General features: G+C 40.2%; 1 protein-coding gene across 1 annotated transcript in view; it reads left to right on the forward strand.

Moving 5' to 3' along the window:
- Positions 1-10,897, forward strand: part of MAML3 (mastermind like transcriptional coactivator 3) — a 636,937-nt gene that overhangs the window by 28,929 nt on the left and 597,111 nt on the right. The gene's annotated exons all lie outside the window — the stretch shown is intronic.

Here is a 10,897-nt window from a genome sequence, read left to right on the forward strand (position 1 = left end):
TTGAACCACCAGGCTTCTGGTTAGCAGTCAAGTGCCTTAGGTGCTATGTGAGCACTTAACCACTGTACCACCTTTCTGAAAATATATACTGTAGTCAAAATCAGCTTTCATTTAATTTGATTGAAAATCAGTTGTCTCATCTAGAGAGATAAGGTAAGTGTAAGAATTAGGGGAAAAACTGAGAAACACCTTCTATGTAGAGTTTTGATTTTACCTCAAAATGGGACAGCTCATGCTTCAAATTACTCATTTATGTGGTTTCTAGATTTTGCCATGATCTGGAAGAGCACTTCCCTGACCTCCTGGTGACAAAACAATAATGCTAAATAATGCTTCACATTTCCTGAGTGCTTACTCTGAGGCAAACACTGTTTTAAGTGCTTTATATGTTATCATCTCTTTTAATTTTCACAATAACTCTGTGAAGTGGTTATAATTATTATTTCCATTTAAAAGATGGGTCTACTGAGTTCTAGAGAGTTTAGATTACTTTCCAAGGTTAATGAGTGGCAGAACAGGGATTTAAATCCAAACAATATTGCTCTAGTGTCTGTTTGACTACCTACTGTGTCTAATTACCTCTCAATGCTGGTCCTAGGAGGAGACTGATGGATTTTAGACTTTGGGAGACTATTTACTTTGCATTTGTCTGCTAATCAAAACTTTGATGGTTCAAACCCACCAGCCACTCCACAGGAGAAAGAGGAGGCAGTTTGCTTCTGTAAAGAATTAAAGTGTTGAAAACCTTTTGAAGCAGTTCTACTATGCCCTAAAGGGTCACTGTGGGTCAGAATCAACTCCATGGCAGTGGGTTTGGTTGAAGGGAACTCTTACAGGTTCATACTCACTTGCTGCTCGTTACCATTCATTCTCTGACTGGGTCTCTCTGCTCTGGGTTGCTTGGGCTTGGGGTTGTCTGGACGTCAGCTCTGTCCCTGGCTCCTACATATGGCCCACTAGCCATGGTTATTCTCAAAATGTACTATCTTTTCAATGTGTTCCTGTCTCAACTTGCCAAAGTCAAATTGGGCTTTGAGCACAAATCTAGAGAGCTAGAGCAGCTGCCTTTTGAGCTCTGGAGTGGTGAGGGTCTGCATGTGTGCACCCTGTTTTGATGGCACACAGAGTTCCATGAGTGCCAGGCCCTGGTTAGGAGGAAGCCTCTGCTAGACAGATCAAGTGGCCTGAGGTGAGCCTTGACCCAATGCTTCCTAACAGGAACTAGTGGTCAGAGCTTGAGGTTCCATAAAGGCAAGGTCTTTTGTCTTTTGTTCCCTGCTTTGTTTGCTGGGTCTAGAATAGTGTTTCAGACCTAGTACTCATTGCTCTTCAGTAGATTACGACTCCTAGCGGCCCTACAGGACAGAGTAAAGCTGTCCTATTGGGTTTCCAAGGCTGTAAGTCTTTATGGAAGCCGACTACCAGATCTTTCTTCCATGAAATGGCTGGTAGGTTCAAACCACTGACCTTTCAGTTAGCAGCCCAAGTACTTAACCACTGTGCCAGTAGGCCTCCTTTTGGACATAGTAGTTGCTCAATAAATAACAATTGACTTAACTAACTTTATAGCCAAGCATGTTTGTCCTGTGGCACAGAATTTCCTTCTAAATTCCATAGTGCCCTCCCTTTCCCTTTTTTATAAGGAGCTCTGTTGGTGTAGTGCCTAAGGCATTTGACTGTTAACCAGAAGGTTGATGGTTCAAACCCACCAGCCACTCTGCAGAAGGAGACTGGGCAATCTGCTTCCATAAAGATTTACTGCCTCGGAAACCCCAAAGGGGTCGCTATGAGTCATAACTGACTTGATGGCAGTGAGTTTTTTGTTTTCCCCGTTTTGTAAATCACCAAAGTTCTCTCATGCATGAATTTATCCAAATCCTTCTTGAATCTATTTATGTTTTTTTGACATCTGTTTCTCTGAGGTTATGAGTTCTCCTGTTTTATGAAGAAGAGATTCTGCTTTTTATGTGTTCTAATGTACCTTGAGGAACCCTGGCAGCACATTTGGTTAAGCACTTGGCTGCTAACTGAAAGGTCAGCAGTTCAAATCCACCTGGAAGAGAAAAACTTGGCAATGTGCTTCTGTAAAGATCACAGCCTTGGAATCATTTGGGGCACTTCTATTCTGTCCTATAGAGTTACTCCGAGTCAGAATTGACTCGATGGCAATAGATTTTTTAATGCATTCTTCCTTCATAACCAGAAGTGGAAGAAGTTTGAAGGAAACCAGTGAAGAACATGGACAGATGGTGCAGAAGAGAGCCAGAGCACAGGAGGAAGAACCACACTGTGAGGAGAGGAGCAGGCTGTCATATCATTCATGTCCCTGTGATGTACTGGTGATGTCTCTGTGAAGCACTGGATTAAGGCAGTGATTCTGTAATTCATTGAAGTCACTTTATTTGATGGGGGCAGTGGCTCAAATGTTGGCTAACACAATAGGCTCTTTTCACCTTTCATTCATAGTCAGCTTCTGATATTACATGTACAATTTTGTGAGCTAAGTGAAGTAACTATGGAGATTAAGATTGTGTTTTGGCTAATAATGTCCTAATATTAAATCTCTTTCCTTTAGTAAAGTAACTTGATCTCTGGGTCTCGGTTTCCCTGTCTGTACAGTGGAGGTCACAATAGTTCCTGCCTCATAGTGATGGTCTGAACACTGGGTGATATAATTCATGTAGAAATTTCAATAAAGTTCTGGATATGCGGTTGTTATTGTTGTTATGTGCCGTTGAGTTGGACCCGACTCATAGCGACCCCTCCTTGGGTTTCTGAGGCAGTATCACTATGGGAGTAGATTGCCCAACCTTCCTTCCGAGGATATGTGGTAGTAATTTTATAAATATCAGCTGTTATTATCAGCACATCACCACGATGCCCACCCTTGTGCCTTGTGATGCCACGCTCAGCAGGTAGCTAAAATGTTTTCTTTAAAAATATAGAGCATGACTAGGTTTGTGGTGGGTACCTTAAGGAGGAGTCAAGATTTTTCTTGTTTTCTTATACCTCTTGTGTGGAAAGTGCTTAGTGTGTTTAAGCCCCATTGCAGTTACGTTCAGTGTGAGTCCAAATTCCCTCAGCATTTTCTATCTGTGGTTATTCATTTTGAACTTACCACATACTGTCTTCTATTATTGATCACTGGCCATTGCCATGGCACCTGCTGTGAGCCAGATGCCAGGCTAAACACTGAGATGACACCCGTGGCTATGCTACTGCCCCTTCCCTGGAGGAACTTGAAGAGGGTTTGGGCGGATGGAGGATGGAGGATGGAGGTGTGAAACACAGGGTGTGAATAGGGAATCACGATTGTGTTGGTGTTGCTGAAGTAGAAGGTGTGGGGCAAAAAGTTGGGGGAGAAGAGGCTGATAAAATAGAAAGGCATTAGGATATAGAGGGCTTTATATTGCCTCTTTCAGGAGCTTATGCACTGGTATAGCTATAGAGGAAAATCATCGAAGTATTGTAAACAAAGGAGTGAAGATCTCAGTAGACTTTACAACAAGTTACTCAGGTAACTAGATGATTTTTAAACAAAGATTGAATGCAGGGAGGTCAGTTAGAAGAATGTTGAATATACTAGCAAAAAATATTGAAGGTATTGATGTAGGAGAGTGGTGGGTAGAGAAGGAGATGGCTGTGAGACCACTTTCAAAGAGTATGAAGGAAGGTACAAGTGCACTTGGCTACTAACTGGAAGGTTTGGAGTTTAATTCCACCCGGAACTTTAGAAGAAAGGCCTGGTGATCTACTTCTAAAATATTAGCCATTAAATTCCCCCATGGAGCACCATTCTGTTATGACATAGGTGGGGTCCCCTTGGGTTTGAGTAGACTATTAATTTATTGAGTACACAGGGAGGGTTGAGAGAAATGAGGAATGACTTTCAGGTTCCTGGTTTGGGTGATGGTGTCGTTAACCAATATAGGAAGTGCCTTAGGATTTTTTTTGAAGATGATCAGTTCATTTATGGACATGCAAAGGCTAATGGGCTGATGGCCCATTCTGAAGATATGTCCCATCATTTGGATATAAACCCAGACCAAACCCATTGCCGTCAAGTTGATTGTGAGTCATGGAAACACCCATAGGGTTTCCAAGGCTGTAAATCTTTATAGAAGCATACTGCCTCATTTATCTCCCTTGGAAGCTGGTGGGTTGGAACCACTGACCTTTTTGGTTAGCAGCCAGATGACTTACCACAACACCATCAGAGCTCCTTTGGATGTAAAGACCTTGAATTTAGCACAGAGAGGTCTGACATGCAGATAAAAACATTGAGAATGGCTAAAACTTTAGAGTGGATGAAATTGGTGAAAAATAAAGTACAGCGTGAAAGGAGAACAAGGGCAGGAACTTTGGGAAACACAACATTCAACTTATTTTTGGAGGAGATCTTCAAAAGGAAGTTTATTAAGAAGGAAAAGTTAGTTGGTGAGGAGTACCAGGAAAGTGGTGAGTAGAGAAAAGTTGCCAGCAGTATCACATGGAGCAAGATCAGGACCGAATAGTGACTTGGGATTTGGCAACCAGAGGCTTATGGCTTTTTGTCAGAGTTGTTGCAGTGGGTCACTGGGAGGAGAGGCAGTGCATGAGAAGCAGAAGTAGAGGGCAGCCACGTGTAGGGAGGTAGGGAGGTGGCAAAGAGGAAATCTTGCATTCAAGAGAAGAAGCCCCTCTAAAGTAGTTGGTAAGCTTCTTGGGGATAGTACTGTCTTGCCTATCTGTAGGTATTATAGTTGTTGCTTGTCTTGACCTTTTGTTTTTGCTTTTTACAATGCCTATTACAGTCCTTATTATTTTAAAGGAGGGGCCATCAAATGGAATTAAAATTTTACCTCTTTATAACCTGTACCTTCTTCTATACTTAGGAGTGATGTGATCAGTTGATTTGTTTTGTATATGAGTTAAGTGTATGTGAATAATGTCATTTGTATACTTGAAAAGGACACGAAGAGTAAAGTCATGTGGTTATCAATACTGTTTTTTTTTTTTTTTTCTCAGTATGGTGAAGTCTTCATTGTTTCAAAATATATACATTTTAACTGGTTTTATTTTGCAAATACATTTTTATTGAGTGTCAGTTTATATGTTTTAATGTTGATTTCTCTTCTGATTTGAGTTAAAGTGTCTTTTTATTGGATATATATGAATTGAATGTCTAACCTTCAGATACTGAAAAATAAGCTAAAGTTGGGCTTAATTAAAAACTGAAGTCATTGCCCAGTTTCTTTAATTAAAGATCATTAGAGAACAATTAATTTCTATGAAAAAGCTCTTTTGGAAGAATTTGCCTTTTCTGCATTGCAGAACCACACTCTGTATTGGATAGAAGGCATTTATAAACCGGATATCAACCTGGAGAGACTTTTTCATGGGAGTTTCAGGTGCTGGACAGGTGCTACACTCATTATGCTAATCATAGAATCCAGGCTGGCTCTGCTGCCTGTAGCACAGGCTTTCCTGGAGTATGGGTGAAGTGTAATCCATATTATCTAGTAGTTTGCCAGCTACAGGACTGTGAAGAAGGGTCAACTTAAGACTAACTAACCAAAAACTCACTGCTGTCGAGTCAATTCGACTCATAGCCACCCCTCCTTGGGGTTTCTGAGGCAGTATCACTACAGAACTAGATTGCCCAATCTTCTTTCTGAGAAGTGGCTTGTGGGTTTGAACTACCAGCCTTTGGCTTGCAGTCAGATGTCTTAGGCACTATGCCACCAGAGCTATCTAAGACTAACTGGAGTTGGAAGTAAGCCTGGTAGCCCTGAATATTTGCTCTGCATGTGGTGGAGGCTGCTGTTTAGAACATTAAGTCCACCTTTCCTTGGCTGTTCTGCTTTTTTAAAGAGGTACCTGGGCTTCTATTTTCTTTCAGTTTCTTTTCTTCTTCCAACCAGATTTTATTGTGCTTCTGGGATAACTTATACAGGGTCCCAGGCTCTTGAGAGAGCACTTTCTATTGGTTATTACTTCTTTTCAAATTAAGAGAGACTTGGAAGTACCTTTCTCAATGTTTTTCCCTTCTGGAGACTGTCCTAACCAGACCTAGTCAGTGTGGTTTAAGGCAGTTGCATCACTGCATTAGGCATAGAGTACTGCATTAGGTAGGAGCTCTGGTAGCATAGTGGCTAAGGCACTTGACTGCTAACCAGAAGGCTGGTGGTTCAAACCCACCAGCCACTCCTCGGAAGGAAGGTTGGGCAATCCTACTTCCGTAGTGATACTGCCTCGGAAACCCAAGGAGGGGTTGCTATGAGTCGGGTCTGACTCGACAGCACATAACAACAACAACAACAACAACAACACTGCATTAGGTACCTGTTATATGGATAGATGGATGGATGGATGGATGGAGCTGCCATCTGTTTGACTCCAGCTCTTGGCAGTCTTATGTACAGCAGAATGAAATGCCCAGTCTTGCACCATCCTTGTGATTGCTGGCTTGTTCCTGTCTACTGTTGTGGCTGTTGTGCCAATTCATCTCACCAAGGATCTCCCTTGCCCTCATCCCTCTACCTCACCAAATACGATGTCTTCCTCTACCAGTTGATTCCTCTTGGTGATGTGTCCAAAGTAAGAGAGTCCGTGTTCTCTTGTGATTCATAAGGTTTTAATTGACTGATTTTCTGAAGTAGATTGCCAGGCCTTTCTCCTTACTGTATCTTAATCTGGAAATCCACCCACCATGGGTGACCCTGCTGGTATTTGAAATACCGATGATACAGTTTTCAGCATCAAAGCAACATGCAAGCCACTACAGTAAACAAACTGACAGAGTCACCTGTTAGGAGCTGTAAAAATTGTCTTGGATACATTTAGTGGCTAATAAATAAAGTAGTATTTTGGGCGTTGTTTCAGAGTCACCATCTTTTAGCTCCCCATTCACAAGTTTCACGATGCAAACATATGCTAACATATGATAGTTATGCACAGAATGGTAGATAAAGAGCAGAAGTTCAAGAAGTTATAATGAGTTGAAAGCAAAGAAAAGTGAAGAAAATCAAAGATACATGAGAACAAGTAGTTCAGAGAGGACTAATGGACCACATGAACCTCAGCTTCCATGACTCTGAGACCAGAAAAATTAGATGGTGCATGGCTACCACCACTGATCACCTTGAAGGGATCCCAATAGAAGGTCCTGGATAGAGTGGGAGAAAAATGTGGAACAAAACTCAAAACTGTAAAAAAGATTAGGCTTACTGGTCTGATAGAGACTGGTGGAACCTCTGAGACCATGGCCCTTAATCACCCTTCAAGCCTGAAACTTACCCCTATGGGTCAACTTTCAGCTAATCAATAGATACACCTGTAAGATGCACAGTAACACCAAGGAGGTGACTCTGTCAGTTTGTTGTACTGTAGTGGCTTGCATGTTGCTTTGATGCTGAAAACTGTATCACCAGTATTTCAAATACCAGCAGGGTCACCCATGGTGGATGGATTTCCAGATTAAGATACAGTAGGAAGAAAGGCCTGGCAATCTACTCCAGAAAATCAGCCAATTAAAACCTTATGAATCACAAGAGAACACAGACTCTCTTACTTTGGACACATCACCAAGAGGAATCAACTGGTAGAGGAAGACATCAACAATGTGAGATCAAAAGAGCAGCATTTGCCCAGGAATAAAGCTCAGAAGGCAGGAAGGGTTAGGAAAGAAGAGAAATGAAAATGGAATACACAGAGAGAAAATGAGAAGGGTGCTGTTATACTGTGGGGAGTGCAAAACAAAATGTGTATGAGTTGTTCAATGGAAAACCAATTTGGCTCTATAAAGTTTCAGCTAAATCACAATGCAAGTTAAAAATAAAAAGGAGGCTGCAAGAAATTTTAGAGAAAAACAACAAATTTTGTGATATTAAAAAACCTCAAAGAAAAGGGTAAAAATAAACCCTTTTCTGATCCCTTCAGAGTGATCAGTGGTGGTAGCCATGCACCATCTAGTTTTTCTGGTCTCAGAGTCATGGAAGCTGAGGTTCACGTGGTCCATTAATCCTCTGAACTACTTGTTTTCATGTGTCTTTGATTTTCTTCACCTTTTTTTTGCTTCTAACTCATTGGAAAAAAAAGCATTTGGATTTTTTAAGAGATGTATGGAAGTTTGAGAAGAGAGAAACCTAGTACATGGTTATTGGTATATGTTTGGAACATGTAGAGGCAAATCTGATTGGGTTTTTCCTAAAAAACTGTAGTAAAACTTAGAGGTTTGAATTTAAACCTTAGTCACTTTGGGGTTTGCAGTGAAATGTGATAGAAAGAGTATTATTTTCTTGAAGCTACATTAAAAAAGCTACCTCACCTTCCTCTACCCTAGAAACCTTACAAACCAAAAAACCAAACTCACTGCCATAGAGTCAATTCAGACTCACAGTGACCCCCATTGGGTTTCCAAGGCTGTAAATTTTTACATAAGTAGATCACCCCATCTTCTTTCTGCAGGGAAGCTGTTTAGAACTGCTGACCTCCTGGTTAGCAGCCAAAATATCTTATCCACTACACCACCAGAGCTCCTTAGAAACCTTACAAAGGTATTAATTTAATTTTTTTTTTTTTTTTTACTTTAAAAATGTTTCATCTCATTCATTCATATCTAATGGAGGGGAGAAATGATGGACATCAAACATGATTCTCCTGATAGGCTAGGCTGTGCTTTTTTCTGTTGCTAGGGAGGGGATTCCTCTGAAAAGATCAAATTTAGGAACCAGAAAATATAAGACCTGGTTAAAGTTATATTAGAGAGAGGGAGAGAGAGTGAGCACACGAGAATGAATATGAAAGTATGGTAAAGGAATTTCATACATCAGGACAATCATAGAATTATCACTTTTCTTGTCTACTTTTTAAAGTCTTAAAAAAATACATTTTCTTTGTAAAAAAAAAAAATACCCATAATTTCAGTATTCAGAGGTGACATGCTAAGAAGTTGACTATAACTTTTCAAACATTTTTTTATTGTGTATGTGTACATATATGTATATATCTTTTCCCTTTTTCCAAAATAGCCAATCTCCTGTAATTAATTTTGTGGCTTATTATATATGTAGTTTTGAAGCTACTTTAAACCTTTTCTAGGTCAAGGTGGAGATAAATAAATACAGCATTTTAATGCAGTAGAAAAGGGATTATGGTCCCAAATGTGCCAGCTCTTTTCCTTTTTTTTAATTCTTTAAAATATTTTATTGTGTTTTTTGGAGAAAGGACCTCTGGTGGCTTTTCTTTTTTGAGAAATTTACATAGCAAATTAAGTTCTCATTTAACAATTTCTATACTTATTAGGAGCTCTGGTGGCCTAGTGCCTAAGGCATTTGACTGCTAACCAGAAGGCCGGTGGTTCAAACCCACCAGCCACTCCTCAGAAGGAAGATGGAGCAATCTACTTCCATAGTGATACTGCCTCGGAAACCCAAGGCGGGGTTGCTATGAGTCAGATCTGACTCGATGGCAGTGAGTTTGGTTTTCTATTTTTTATACATATTATTCAGTGACATTGGATTTCATTATGTGTTTGCATTCTCATTATTTCCATTCTGGTTATTTTGTTTTGATAATCTAGTTTCCTTGTTCCCCCTTACCTTATTGTTTTTGCTCCCGGGTGAATGTTGACCATTAGGTGCCATTTAGACGGTTGTTTAGAGGAGCACAGTACTCACACGTGATATAATTGATAAGCCATTCTGACTTTTGGCTGATAGGTGACCACAGGGGGTGGTTTGCCTTTCAATATTAAAAGATATCCCAGGTTGTTAGTCTCAGGGATTCTTCTAGTCTCAATTGGTCTAGTAGGGCTGAGCTTTTATAGGAATTTGAAGTTTGTTTTACATTTTTCTCCCATTCTATCCGGGATCATCTGTTGTGTCCCTGGTTTGAACGATCAGTAGTGGTAGCCAGGTACTATCTAGTTCTTCTGGTCTCAAGGTATTTTTGGCTGTGGTTCATGTAAGCTGTTAGTCCTGTAGACTTGTTTCTTCTTTGAGTCTTTGGTTTCCTTCTTTCTCATTTGCTTCAGATGAGTGAAGATCAATAGTTGGACCTTATATGGACACTTGCAAGCTTTTGAGACCCTAGACATTATTCCTCAAACATTATCTTTATGAACTCCAAACCAAAAACCAAACTCACTGCTGTGGAGGTCAGATCTGACTCATAGTGACCCCTCCTTGGTTTTCCAAGGCAATATCACTACAAAAGTAGACTACCCTTTGAACCGCCAGCCTTCTGGTTAGCAGTCAAATACCTTAGGCACTATGCCACTAGAGCTCCCCTTTATGAACTAAGTTACTCCAGTTGACTGAGTTGCCCCTGCCAAGAGTGGCAGATTATGGCTCTTTTTAGATTATAGCTATCTCTTTATAAAGCTATAGAACTTTTCCTGCAAGAAGTGTGAAATTGCTCAGATTAACCTTTTATTTTCTATTTTGTCTTATATTTAATATATGGCCATATTGGTTTAGTAGGGAATGGAGAATTTGGGGGATGAGACAGTGAGAGTAGTGTTTCAGGAAAGCTCAACTTTATCAGTAGGATCAAAACTCTAAGTACTTCAAGTACTTGCAGATATTTACTTAATATTTAGTTAAATATTGGTGTGCTTTATTTTAAGAAGTCATGGCACAGAAATTCAGATCTATAAAATATTTTTACAAAGTAGACTCAAGATAACTCCCATTGTCAAAGATTTTCTCTTTTGAAAAATAATTTACCTAAATACCTGTTAATTATACATACTTCTGCTGTTCTTGTTGTTATGTGCCATCAAGTTGGACCCGACTCATAGTGACCCTTCCTTGGATTTCTGAAGTGGTATCACTACGGAAGTAGATTGCCCAACCTTCCTTCTGAGGAGTGGCTGGTGGGTTTGAACCACCAGCCTTCTGGTTAGCAGTCAAGT

This window comes from Orycteropus afer, unplaced genomic scaffold, assembly GCF_000298275.1.
Source record: "Orycteropus afer afer isolate SDZICR_OR568_19922 unplaced genomic scaffold, OryAfe1.0 scaffold00076, whole genome shotgun sequence".
In the NCBI taxonomy this organism is placed as follows: Eukaryota; Metazoa; Chordata; class Mammalia; order Tubulidentata; family Orycteropodidae; genus Orycteropus; species Orycteropus afer.